We start from the raw sequence: 13382 nt of genomic DNA, 5'->3' as shown, positions 1-13382 counted from the left end.
ATTTCTTTCTTTCTTTTTTTTTTTTTTTGCAGTTTTTGGCCAGGGCTGGGTTTGAACCCTCCACCTCCGGCATATGGGGCTTGCACCCTACCCCTTTCAGGCACAGGCGCCGCCCCAGAATTTCTTTCTTTTTTAAAGACTGCCTACTATTCCATTGATGTATATAGCCCACCTGGTTTACTCCATCCACTGATGGACATTAGCTCTCAGTGTTCTTGAGATAAAATATGCCTTCATCAGGTGGCGCCTGTGGCTCAGTGACTAGGGCACTGGCCCCATATACTGAGGGTGGCAGGTTGGAACCCAGCCCTGGCCAAACTGCAACAAAAAATAGCCAGGCATTGTGGTGGGAGCCTATGGTCCCTGCAACTCAGGAGGCTGAGGCAAGAGGATTGCCTAAGCCCAAGAGCTGGAGGCTGCTGTGAGCTATGACACCACAGCACTCTACCAAGGGCGACAAAGTGAGACCTGTCTCAAAAAAAAAAAAATTGTCTTCATTCTCAGTCTCGACCATATTGAGCTTCATGACATTTAGCATTATTTGAGGCTAGTGGTTCTTAGTCTTTAGCGAGCATTAGAACCCCTAGGGTTAGTAGAACACAGATCACTGGCCTCCCACACTCAGAGTTTCTGATTTGGTAGCTCTGGATGGAGCCTGGAACCTCCAATTCTAATACAGTTCCCAAGTTGCTCTGCTGCTGCTGGTCCAGGGGCCACACCAGGAGAATTGCTGTTGAGATTCAGTTCACCTGCTTCCCAAGTGCCTTCTACTGTACAGGGTGGAGCAGCTCCCCACCCATAGTCCTGCGCGGTCCCTGCTGTCCTTAATGACCAGGTGCTGAGCTAGAGGGCATCCATCTGTAAGCTGGCCATTGACCTTTGACTTGTGTGACCCCACTCAGAAAGGTGAGTTTCACCAATCCCTGAGGAAGGCAAATGAGGTGATTGGAGGAAAGGTGGATTGTGGACCAGCACTGCTGGGGCTGGTAGAAACCACCATGTGTTTTCCTTAGGTTGACACCAAGGATGTCGAGGAAACACAGTGGACACTCACCAAGAAGAGACCCCCAAGCCCCACCCTTTTGTTTAGATCCTCCCCTCCTTGCTGCTTCCCCCTTCCTGCTGAGCCATCCCTGCTGCCAGAAAGAATTGGCCCTGGGCTTGAATTTCAGTGAAGCCATGAAGAGAAAATGCACCATGAAATTATATGGCTCCTGCAAAAGGGGTTGCCATCTGCTTGTTCTTTCGGCCTTTCCCTTCTATACAGTGTGTCAAACTGTTATGGTCTGGAGCTGTCTCTCCTGCCTGGTCATATTGTGTGTGTTAAAAAAAAAAAAGAAAAGAAAAGTCCTGATTTAAATAAGACAGAATGCAGGATTTTAGGCACTAGTAAATTCTCCAAGGCATTTGTGGATTCTCTACTATTTTCTAAACATTAGTACTAATAATCTGCTATTTTTTTTCCCCATTTCCCTGGCCCAATTTGGGATTGAATGTATAACCTTTTGCCATGTATCTATAGATCATTTTTTGTTTAGCAAGGTTTATTCATGGCCATCTGCTTAAATCAATATGCAATTTTATAGCAGCTCTTTCTCGCCTTAATCTTCTCTTTCCCATATCTGAACTTTAGGGGAAATGAGGTTTTTTTCTCTTTTCTTGGTGAATAAGACAAAAAAAACAATAATCAAGGTAAAAAGTGAACAAAAGTCTTTTAAAAATGCATTCTAAACATCAACTTAATTAAAAAACATACAGATTTCATTCTACATTCCAAGGAAGCCCATGAGATTAAACACTTTCAAAACAAGGAGACATTTTGATCTCATTTTGGAAGATGAAATTTAACATGCACTTTGGAAAGTGGCCACATTATCTTTATTTTATTTTTTTTTCTTATACAGTTTTATTCAGATTAAAGGATGTCTTCTATTATTTAGGATAATTGCTATTTGAACAAAAATAATAATTTAGTTTTATTTTATATATTTAAGGCGTACAACTTTGGAAAGTGCCACATTATTTTTAAAGGAAGCCCATGAGCATCCCTGGTCCTTTTATTATTCCAGACACTAGGGCTGTCCCTTGGTGCAGCATGTATGTTCCCCTGTGGGGCACCTGTCCACCCCCCAGACTTTCATGGATAAAGTGAAATGTGACACTGTCTAGGAGCGGACACTTGATATTTCTCAAATTGTCAGATCTGTGTTTTGACGTGGCAGGGGTTTCTCAATGTGATCATCACCTTACTCCTCGATTCTAAGAATCAGAAATGACATGGATATTTTTTCTGATGTCTGCAAGTCAGTCTGTTTCATAGCTTCTACTTTTTTTTCAAGTACGGGTTTTTGGGTTTTCATTCTTCCGATGATTTGAGTGTTAGGGATAGGGCATGGCTATATATGCTTCCCTGCTTCGAGCAATTGAGATGGATTTTCTCAGGGAGTGTTTGGGTTATAGTTCAGCTGGACTAAGGTGGATGGGGAGGTAAGAGTGAGGCTTGCAGTGGCCAGCGTCCTATGGGACGCTTAGGCTGCAGGTGCCACTTGCTCTGTCCATCCCTCCTTCTGAGCCAACATTGTTTCCTAGAGCAGTTATAGATTCATGGAAAAATTGCAGCAGGCAGGGCAGGTGGCCTTGCTGATCCCAGGGCCTTAAATAGAGTGTGGTGTCAGACACCTCTGAGCCAGATTGATCCTCTTACTGATATTAGCCGTTACACATATGCACATTTTCTCAGAGGGGACTGTGAAGATTTCTAGAAATAAGAACGTGCACATAGCCTGGCACAGGCCTCATGTGGGTCTTCTCCTCTCTTGGAAGTGTGGGAGATGACCTGGAAAATTGTTCTCCTCCAGAGCATTGGTATACAATCTTTCTTTCTTCTTTTATTGTTGGGGATTCATTGAGGGTACAATAAGCCAAGTTACACTGATTGCAATTGTTAGGCAAAGTCCCTCTTGCAATCATGTCTTGCCCCCATAAAGTGTGACACACACCAAGGACCCCACCCCCCTCCCTCCATCCCTCTTTCTGCTTTTCCTCCCCCCCATAACCTTAATTGTCATTAATTGTCCTCATATCAAAATTGAGTACATAGGATTCATGCTTCTCCATTCTTGTGATGCTTTACTAAGAATAATGTCTTCCACTTCCATCCAGGTTAATACGAAGGATGTAAAGTCTCCATTTTTTTTAATAGCTGAATAGTATTCCATGGTGTACATATACTACAGCTTGTTAATCCCTTCCTGGGTTGGTGGGCATTTAGGCTGTTTCCATATTTTGGCGATTATAAATTGAGCTGCAATAAACAGTCTAGTACAAGTGTCCTTATGATAAAAGGATTTTTTTCCTTCTGGGTAGATGCCCAGTAATGGGATTGCAGGATCAAATGGGAGGTCTAGCTTGAGTAGTTTGCAGTCCCACCAGCAGTGTAAAAGTGTTCCCTTCTCTCCACATCCACGCCAGCATCTGCAGTTTTGAGATTTTGTGATGTGGGCCATTCTCACTGGGGTTAGATGGTATCTCAGGGTGGTTTTGATTTGCATTTCTCTAATATATAGAGATGATGAACATTTTTTCATATGTTTGTTAGCCATTCGTCTGTCATCTTTAGAGAAGGTTCTATTCATGTCTCTTGCCCCTTGATATATGGGATTGTTGACTTTTTTCATGTGGATTAATTTGAGTTCTCTATACATCCTAGTTATCAAGCTTTTGTCTGATTGAAAATATGCAAATATCCTTTCCCATTGTGTAGGTTGTCTCTTTGCTTTGGTTGTTGTCTCCTTAGCTGTACAGAAGCTTTTCAGTTTAATGAAGTCCCATTTGTTTATTTTTGTTGTTGCAATTGCCATGGCAGTCTTCTTCATGAAGTCTTTCCCCAGGCCAATATCTTCCAGTGTTTTTCCTATGCTTTCTTGGAGGATTTTTATTGTTTCATGCCTTAAATTTAAGTCTTTTATCCATCTTGAATCAATTTTTGTGAGTGGGGAAAGGTGTGGGTCCAGTTTCAGTCTTTTACATGTAGACATCCAGTTCTCCCAACACCATTTATTGAATAGGGAGTCTTTCCCCCAAGGTATGTTCTTGTTTGGTTTATTGAAGATTAGGTGGTTGTCAGATGTTAGCTTCATTTCTTGGTTTTCATTTCAATTCCAAGTGTCTATGTCTCTGTTTTTGTGCCAGTACCATGCTGTCTTGACGACTATGGCTTTGTAGTACAGACTAAAATCTGGTATGCTGATGCCCCCAGCTTTATTTTTATTACTAAGAACTGCCTTAGCTATACGGGTTTTTTTCTGGTTCCATACAAAACGCAGAATCATTTTTTCCAAATCTTGAAAGTACAATGTTGGTATTTTGATAGGAATGGCATTGAATAGGTAGACTGCTTTGGGAAGTATAGACATTTTAACAATGTTGATTCTGCTCATCCATGAGCATGGTGTGTTCTTCCATTTGTTAAAATCCTCCGCTATTTCCTTTCTGAGGATTTCATAATTTTCTTTATAGAGGTCCTTCACCTCCTTTGTTAGGTATATTCCTAGGTATTTCATTTTCTTTGAAACTATGGTGAAGGGAGTTGTGTCCTTAATTAGCTTCTCATCTTGACTGTTATAGGCGTATACAAAGGCTACTGACTTGTGGACATTGATTTTATATCCTGAGACATTCCTGTATTTTTTGATGACTTCCAGGAGTCTTGTGGTTGAGTCTTTGGGGTTCTCTAAGTATAAGATCATGTCGTCAGCAAAGAGGGAGAGTTTGACCTCCTCTGCTCCCATTTGGATTCCCTTTATTTCCTTGTCTTGCCTAATTGTATTGGCTAGAACTTCCAGCACTATGTTGAATAGTAAAGGTGACAGAGGACAACCTTGTCTGGTTCCAGTTCTAAGAGGAAAAGCTTTCAGTTTTACTCCATTCAGTAAAATATTAGCTGTGGGTCTGTCATAGATAGCTTCAATCAGTTTTGGAAATGTGCCACCTGTGCCTATACTCTTCAGTGTTCTAATTAGAAAAGGATGCTGGATTTTATCAAATGCTTTTTATGCATCTATTGGGAGGATCATATGAATTTATTTTTGACTCTGTTAATATGGTGGATAACGTTTATGGACTTGCATATGTTAAACTAGCCTTGCATCCCTGGGATGAAACCTACTTTATCATGATGAATGACTTTTTTGATGATAAGCTGTAATCTATTGGCTAGGATTTTGTTGAGAATTTTTGCATCTATATTCATGAGTGAGATTGGTCTGAAGTTCTCCTTTTTCGTAGGGTCTTTTCCTAGTTTAGGTATCAGGGTGATGTTTGCTTCATAGAATGTGTTGGAATAATTTTTTTGGAATAAAATTTTTTTTGGAATAATTTCTGCAATACAGGAATAAGCTCTTCCTTGAAGGTTTGGTCGAATTCTGGTGTGAAGCCATATGGACCAGGGCATTTTTTGGTTGGAAGATGTTTTATTATTTCTTTAATCTCAGGGCTTGAAATTGGTCTGTTCAGGAGCTCTATTCCTTCCTGGCTAAGTCTAGGGAGAGGGTGTGATTCCAAATATTGATCCATTTCCTTCACATTGCCAAATTTCTGGGCATAGAGTTTCTGGTAGTATTCAGAGATGATCTCTTGTATCTCTGTGGGATCAGTTGTTATTTTCCCTTTATCATTTCTGATTGAGGTTATTAGAGATTTTACTTTTCTATTTCTTGTTAGTCTGGCCAATGGTTTATCTATTTTATTTATTTTCTCAAAAAACTAACTCCTTATTTCGTTAATTTTCTGAATGATTCTTTTGTTTTCAATTTCATTGATCTCTGATTTGATTTTGGAGATATCTTCTACTGAGTTTAGGCTTAGATTGTTCTTCTTTTTCCAATTCCGTAAGATGGCTTGTGAGATTGTTGATGTGCTCTCTTTCTGTTTTTCGAATGTAGGCATCTAAAGTGATAAATTTTCCTCTCAAATCTGCTTTTACAGTATCCCACAGGTTTTGGTAGCTTGTGTCTTCATTGTTGTTATGCTCAAGGAAGTTAATGATTTCCTGTTTTATTTCTTCCTGCACCCATCTATTATTCAACAGAAGATTGTTTAATTTCCATGCCTGTGTGTGGGATCGAGAATTTTTGTTAGAGTTGAGTCCCACCTTTAGTGCCTTATGGTGTGAGAAGATACAAGGTAAAATTTCAATTCTTTTGATTCTGTTGATATTTGTTTTGTGTCCCAGGATATGATCAATTTTGGAGAATGTTCCATTGGGTGATGAGAAGAATGTATATTCTTTATCTTTGGGATGGAGTGTTGTGTATGCGTGTATCCAGCACAGTTGTTCTAGGGTCTCATTTAAATCTCTTATATCTTTGTTTAATTTCTGTTTAGAGGATCTGTGCAGCTCTGTAAGAAGAGTGTTAAAGTCCCCTGTTATTATGGTATTATCAGATATCATATTGCTCACACCGAGTAAGGTCTGTTTCAAGAATCTGGGAGCATTGAAATTGAGTGCATAAATATTTAGAATTGAAATGTCTTTTTGTTGTATTATTCCCTTGACCAATATAAAGTGACTGTCTTTGTCTTTTTTGACTTTAGTTGCTTTAAATCCACATGAATCTGAAAATAACATTGCAACTCTCTTTTCTTCTGAATTCCATTTGCCTGAAAAATTGTCTTGCAACCCTTAACTCGGAGTTTTAATTTGTCTTTTGAAGCCAGGTGTGTTTCTTGTAGACATCAAATGGATGGCTTGTGTTTTTTAATCCAGTCAGCCAATCTATGTCTCTTCAGTGGGGAATTTAATCCATTAACATTTATTGAGATAATTGATAACTGTGGTAGTATTCTATGCATCTTATTTTGTGAGAGTCCATTGCTTAGTTTTATATTTTGCATCAGTGTGGAGGTTAAGTTCTGTCCTTTAATTTCTGAGTTCTCACTTTGCTGTTGATCCATTGTGATGCTCAGTGTGTAGAACAGGTTGAAGTATTTCCTGTAGAGCTGGTCGTGTTGTGGCAAATTTCCTCAATGTTTGTAATTCCATAAATGATTTGATTTCTCCATCAATTTTTAAGCTTAGCTTAGCAGGGTACAGAATTCTGGGCTGGAAATTGTTCTGTTTAAGTAGATTAAAGGTAGATTAGATGACCATTGTCTTCTTGCTTGGAAAGTTTCATTAGAGATGTCTGCGGTCACTCCGATGGATTTGTCCCTGTGGGTCAACTGGCACTTACTCCTGGCACCTTGCAGAATCTTTTCTTTTGTCTTGACTTTGGACAGGTTCATCACAATGTGTCTTGGAGAAGCTCGGTTAGAGTTGAGGCAACATGGGGTCCGATATCCCTCTGAAAGCAGTGCATCAAAATCTTTGGTGATATTTGGGAAATTTTCTTTTATAATATTCTCTAGTATGGCTTCCATTCCTCTAGGGCATTCTTCTTCCCGTTCTGGGATTCCTATAACTCGTATGTTGGATCACTTCATAAAGTCCCATAATTCTGACAGTGAACATTCTGCTTTCTCTCTCTTCTTTTCTGCCTCTTTTACTATCTGAGTTATCTCAAGAACTTTGTCTTCTACCTCTGAAATTCTTTCTTCTGCATGGTCTAACCTGTTGTTGATACTTTCCATTGCATCTTTAAGTTCCCTAATTGACTGTTTCAGTTCCTTCAGCTCTGCTATATCCTTTTTATATTCTTCATATCGTTAATCTCTTATTTGGTTCTGTTTTTGGATTTCCTTTTGGTTATTTTCCACTTTATTAGCAGTTTCCTTCATTGTTTCCATCATTTCTTTCATTGTTTTCATCATGTGTATTCTAAATTCCCTTTTTGTCATTCCTAACATTTCTTTATAGGTAGAATCCTCTGCAGTAGCTACCTCATGGTCCCTTGGCGGGGTTGTTTTGGACTGGTTCATCATGTTGCCTGGAGTTTTCTGCTGATTCTTCCTCATGAGTGATTTCTTTTATCTGTTTCCTTGCCCTAATTTTCCTTTCACTTCCTCTTGCTATTTAAGTTCTCGTGCCTGTGGACTAAGGTTTCGATGAGTTCTTTTGGTACAGGACCAGAAGCATGAGAAGATTGAAGAGCAAGAAAGGGATTAAAGAAAGGAGGAATGAGTGAAAAGAAAAAAAATATAGAGAAAGGAGAGGGGGTGGGTAAAAGGAATATTCACAAAAAGAAGAGAGGCACAGAAAGAGGGAGACAGAGCGATATAGGTGTGCAGTAGGGTACTTTGACACAACCTTAAAAAAACCCACCTTCTTGGGGTGCCCAGTTGGGTGGTTCCCTTGAGGCCAGCAGCTCTTTGTTAACCTGATCAGACACAATACCCCACCTCCACCGAGTAGAGAAGAAAGACAAAAATGCTACAAATCAAACCAAAACAAGCAAACAGAAAACTTTATGAGATAAAATTGGGTAAAAAACCAAATAATAGCAGTAGAAACACTAGCTAAAATGAAGCTCTATTTATTAAAAAAGGCAGGAATGGGAAATTATAATTAAACTAGAAAAATTGAGAAAGAAAAAAATCTGTACGGAAAAGGTTGAAATTAAAAAACAAAACAATGTCAACAACATCAAAATAAACAAAAAAACAACCAAACCAAAATAAAAAAAACCACAACCAAAAGCAAAGCAGTATGTATATGTTGTTGAATATTGTCTGGGCAACATGTGGTCTTCTGGGGTATGAGATGTTAATCACAGTGTTAATATGACTGGAGGCTGCTGATTTCTCAAACCCCAGCAGGTAGACACCCTAAATCTCTCTTCAGCCCTCTTAAAAGGCACTTTGAACTTGTAAACTTGCTGAGTAGAAGCTTTCCCAGGAAAGTGCTTGTTGCTGGAATCACTGCTGAAGTGGTTATCCACTTACCCAGTGTGCCAAAACCTGTCTCACTCTGCTCCTGAGGGTTAGGGCTGTAAGGCGGCTCAGACCCCGCTCTTAGGCTACTCAGTCACTAGGTTACCAGCTCCCACCTGATTCTTGCTCTGCGACCCTGAGGGCAGAGCTTGCTGGGGCAGATCACTCACAATGGCTCCCTGTGGCCCACAGCCAAACACTATTAGCTCCATCTGGCTCTGCAGCTCAGACTGGGGCCCTAGACAACGGCCAAAGTTCTCCGCACTCCCGCTCAGGCTCTCCCCAAGGCAGTTCAACTGAGTGCCAAGTCCAAAGACACCAAAACAGTTCACAGGTAAGGCCTTTCCAGTTTGTAGTTTTGCTACTACTGTACTTACGGTTGCCGGCGGGTTTAGACCAATTGAACACACGCAACCACTTTCCAGTTTTCCACTGTTTTAGTCCTCCTCTTGGGGTCCAGAAGTCTCTCACTGACTTCCTGTATCCTCACAGGGATGATTATAGGCATATCCCACCAGCCCGAGATGCCTGGAGTCCTATCTCCCCAGACTCTCGGTGCCCAGATGCAAGGAAGCTGTTACTCAGCCACTATCTTGCTCTCTCTCCAAGATGGAACTTCTTTTTTTTTTTTTTGTAGAGACAGGGTCTCACTTCATGGCCCTCGGTAGAGTGCCGTGGCCTCACACAGCTCACAACAACCTCCAACTCCTGGGCTTAAGCGATTCTCTTGCCTCAACTTCCCGAGTAGCTGGGACTACAGGCACCCGCCACAACGCCCGGCTATTTTTTGGTTGCAGTTTGGCTGGGGCCGGGTTTGAACTCGTCACCCCCGGTATATGGGGCTGGTGCCTTACCGACTGAGCCACAGAAGCTGCCCAAGACTGAACTTCTTAAGAGCAACTGTCTTTGGTGTCAGACAGACCTAGGTTGGAATGCCTTGTTCCTTACTGAAGGTAGATCTGACTCCTCAAGAGAAGTTTTAAAAGACCTGAGAGCCTGGTAGAGGGCAAGGGTCAGCCTGCACGGAGACCCTGTGGCTGGCAAGTCTGCCCCTCCCCAGCACCCCGGCTTTGCAAGCATGTGCCGGTATACATTCTTTCAACATGCATTCAACAGGAATGGATTAAGCACTTACTGTATACCAGCCCCAATGCTAGGTGCTGAGAACAGATGGATAAAGACATGTTTCCTGCCCCCGTGCAGCTCAGAGAGGCTGGACTCCCCAGTTCTGATGTCATGCAGAGGGGCAGAGCTTCCGTCCGAATATCTTAGACTGTAGATACTGCCACATCACTGCTGCACCTACTTAAGGAGAATTTAAATTTGGCTTGCCCTGCATATTTTGTGTTAAGATTCACTGTGTCCTGAAAAACACTGCCAGGACAATTAACTAAAAAAAAAAAAAAAAAAAAAAAAAAAATCCCCTAAAAATCTGAATGGTTTTAGGGAAAAAATCTTTCGGTTTAGGGAAAGGTTTCCTAGAGCCCTGAGGATTTAGTGTTTGTTAACAAGTTTCTCCTACCCACAGCATTAAATCTGCTAGCAATAATTCAAAATATTTCTATACTTGTATTTTCTTCAACTAAAGTCCTTTTGTCTTTAGAAAGAAGGAGATTATTTGGCTCCCTTTCTGCGAACCCAGGCAATCAGGAAGATTAGAGTGAGAGCTCTGCCTCAGGATTCAGAGCTTCCATTCTCCCAACTTCCATTTCTTCATTTTTAACATGGGTATAGTAATAGCTTTGGCCCCATGAGTTGGCTGTTGTGTGAAGTAAATAACCTGATGCCCATAAATACCTTGGCCCAGTGCCCCACACAGAATAGGTGCTCAGTGAATGGGAACCCCTCTTGTTATTCCAGGGTCCAAACTCACTGCTCTATAGCTGCCAAATGACTTGAAGTAGAGTCATCTGTTGAGCTGAATTCTGGAAAAGTTCCAGGCTCTGCCCAAGGGGTCCACTTGGAGAGGAAAGTGGGTCCCAGTAGGATGCTAGACCTGACAGCAAATACCCATTGGTGACCAGCTGAAGAATGTGTACACAGATGAGCCAGGAAATGTCTATCCCATGAACTTGCAAACAAAATAACTAAGAAAATGCCATGAAAGCTATGTTAACTAGTGTGATGAAAATGTGTCAAATGGTCTATGAACCAAGTGTATGGTGCCCCATGATCATACTAATGTACACAGCTATGATTTAATAAAAAAAAAAAATAAAATATAGAAAAAAAAATCAACAGGCAAATAGGCTGGTTTAAACACTTTCTGTGGCCACAATAGCAGATTACCTAGGCCAGGCAAGAAAGGCAATGGTGGCTCATGGTCCCTCGGGCCATTGAGTGTGCTGACTCTGTTCACACCTGCTCCCCAGGGCTCTTCCCGACTCTGTTCAGTGACATCAAGTTAACAGCTCAAAATTGGCCATGGTGGAAATATTTACACCATGAGAATTGTCAAATACTAGAAATTAGGAATTTTTTTAGCATTTTGAGAACTGGGTTACTAGCATACCACTATTTAGGGCTATCCCAAGCCAGGTACCTTGGTGGCATGGGCACATTTCATAGAGAAAAATCACTGTGTGTGTGTGAACTGTGTGTGAACAACTAACATTTTAGCCACTTATAGGCAGTCCTGGCTTACAAATGAGATAGGTTCTTTGGGTATGTCCTTAAGTTGAATTTGTAAGTAAATTATAACAGGCACATTTACATATTACATATAATAGTCCCTGTTCATAAGTGTGAGTTGTACATCAGTTGGATGTTTGTAACTTGGGGATGCCCATACTGGTGCAAGCATCCCAGCTGTGGCCTCCATCTGGGCAGAAGGTGGAAGCTTTCTCTTTACCTTCCAGGGTCTGTACAGGTACCTACGGCAGAGGGTACCACGAGAATGAGGGCAAGTGTGACCAGCAGCCGGCTGCCCCTCGAGGGAGTTAGAGGGTCTGGCTGGGCAGAGTGGTAGAAGCCCCCTCAGCTGCTAGGGTGTCAGGTGCCACTTGGGGATGGAGGTGAGATGGAAGCTGCAGTAGCGAGGAGCAAGGATAGAGAGTGGAACTAGGTAAGACTCACCTTGGAGGCTCTCAGAAACTCTCAAGGCATAGGGGTAAGTATTTGTAAGGCACTCGAGTTCTTAGGTGGAGTGGAAATGGCTTAGCACTAGGGACACTGGGATGTTGGTGTTAGCGCCACTCTACTCAGCGATAGCCTGCAAGTGGTGGCAATATCAGCTTGTAGTAACAGCATAAAGTTGCATAGCAAGGCCTGAGTTAAAACATAATTTTCCTTTTAATTTGACCTTCTCATAATTCATCTCATAACTATGCCCATTTTGCAGGTGAATATTAAAAAAGGCAAGAGTTAATATTGCCACGTTTGACTTCATTTACCAGAATTAAAACCATCAGTAGATGCTTTTCTTGGAGGCTGAGGGCCGTGGTAGCTTCCCCGTGGGCACCTCTGTCAGCCCTCGCCCCTTGCTATGGTGTCTAGTCCACACTGGCACTCAAGAGATGTTTACTGAGTGCCATTGGTGCAGGTTCTGGAGGTTGACAAGCCTAAATCCTCCATGGAGGTCGAGTCCTGACAAGGGAATCACAGAGTCTCAGGACACTCTCGTCTTATTCCCCACCGAGTACTCTAGTTCCCTAGTCTGTTGTTTGCATCACCCACCCTCCTGCCAGCCTTCCTGGAGGAGTTCATCCAGCCTCTGTCTGGACACCTCTCACACCAACAAATGCACCAGGCTGTCTATTCCACTTTTGGAATAGACAAAGCTTTCTGTGCAATTTCATTGCCATGTTAGGACAGAAACGTAATTGGTCTGAATCCCGCTTGTTCCTTGTAAAATATATTTTGGGAAACTCAGGCAATTTATTTCAGAAAAATTTGACATAGAGGTTTAACCAAGTGTCCAATAAGCTGAACTGTAATTACAAATTATTAAAGGATGCTCTTTATTAAAAGAAAAAAAGAAAGAAAGTGTACTTGGAAGGGGTCTGAAAGGAAATGTACTGTAAGAATAGACCTGGGTGGGTGGCAAAGAGGATTTTGTGTTAATAAAATACCAGGCTGTGTCTGCTTGTTGCACTGTGATGTGCTGAATGGGGGAGGATAGAGACCCAGAACTTGAGCCAGAAGGGTCCAGGAGCTTCCTACCCTGCTATAGGCATCTAGAGGAAGTCTGACATGGCAGAGTGGGAAGAACCCAGGAAGACAATGAACATTTTATCAACTGGGGGACGGAACAGCCTAGTAGAGAGCAGCCCGAAAGCTTCCCCAGGAGCGGGGTAAGAATGCCCTCATTGGGAACAAGAAGTCAGTGAGAAATAAGTAGGTTGCTAAATAAATTTTTAAAATACCATAAAATCAAAAAGTAAAAAAACCATATGTATATAAATAAAAACTTTAAAAAAATTTACAAAAAATTTTAAAAAGGATCACTAGCCAACAAGAACAAGACTGGATCTATAGTGCTGGAGAGACCAGGGTACAAGGATCTCAGCTCACTG

The sequence above is a fragment of the Nycticebus coucang genome, chromosome 18 (assembly GCF_027406575.1).
Source record: "Nycticebus coucang isolate mNycCou1 chromosome 18, mNycCou1.pri, whole genome shotgun sequence".
NCBI classification, from domain to species: domain Eukaryota; kingdom Metazoa; phylum Chordata; class Mammalia; order Primates; family Lorisidae; genus Nycticebus; species Nycticebus coucang.
The sequence above is the reverse complement of the archived record's forward strand: the minus strand, read 5'-3'. Positions refer to the sequence as shown.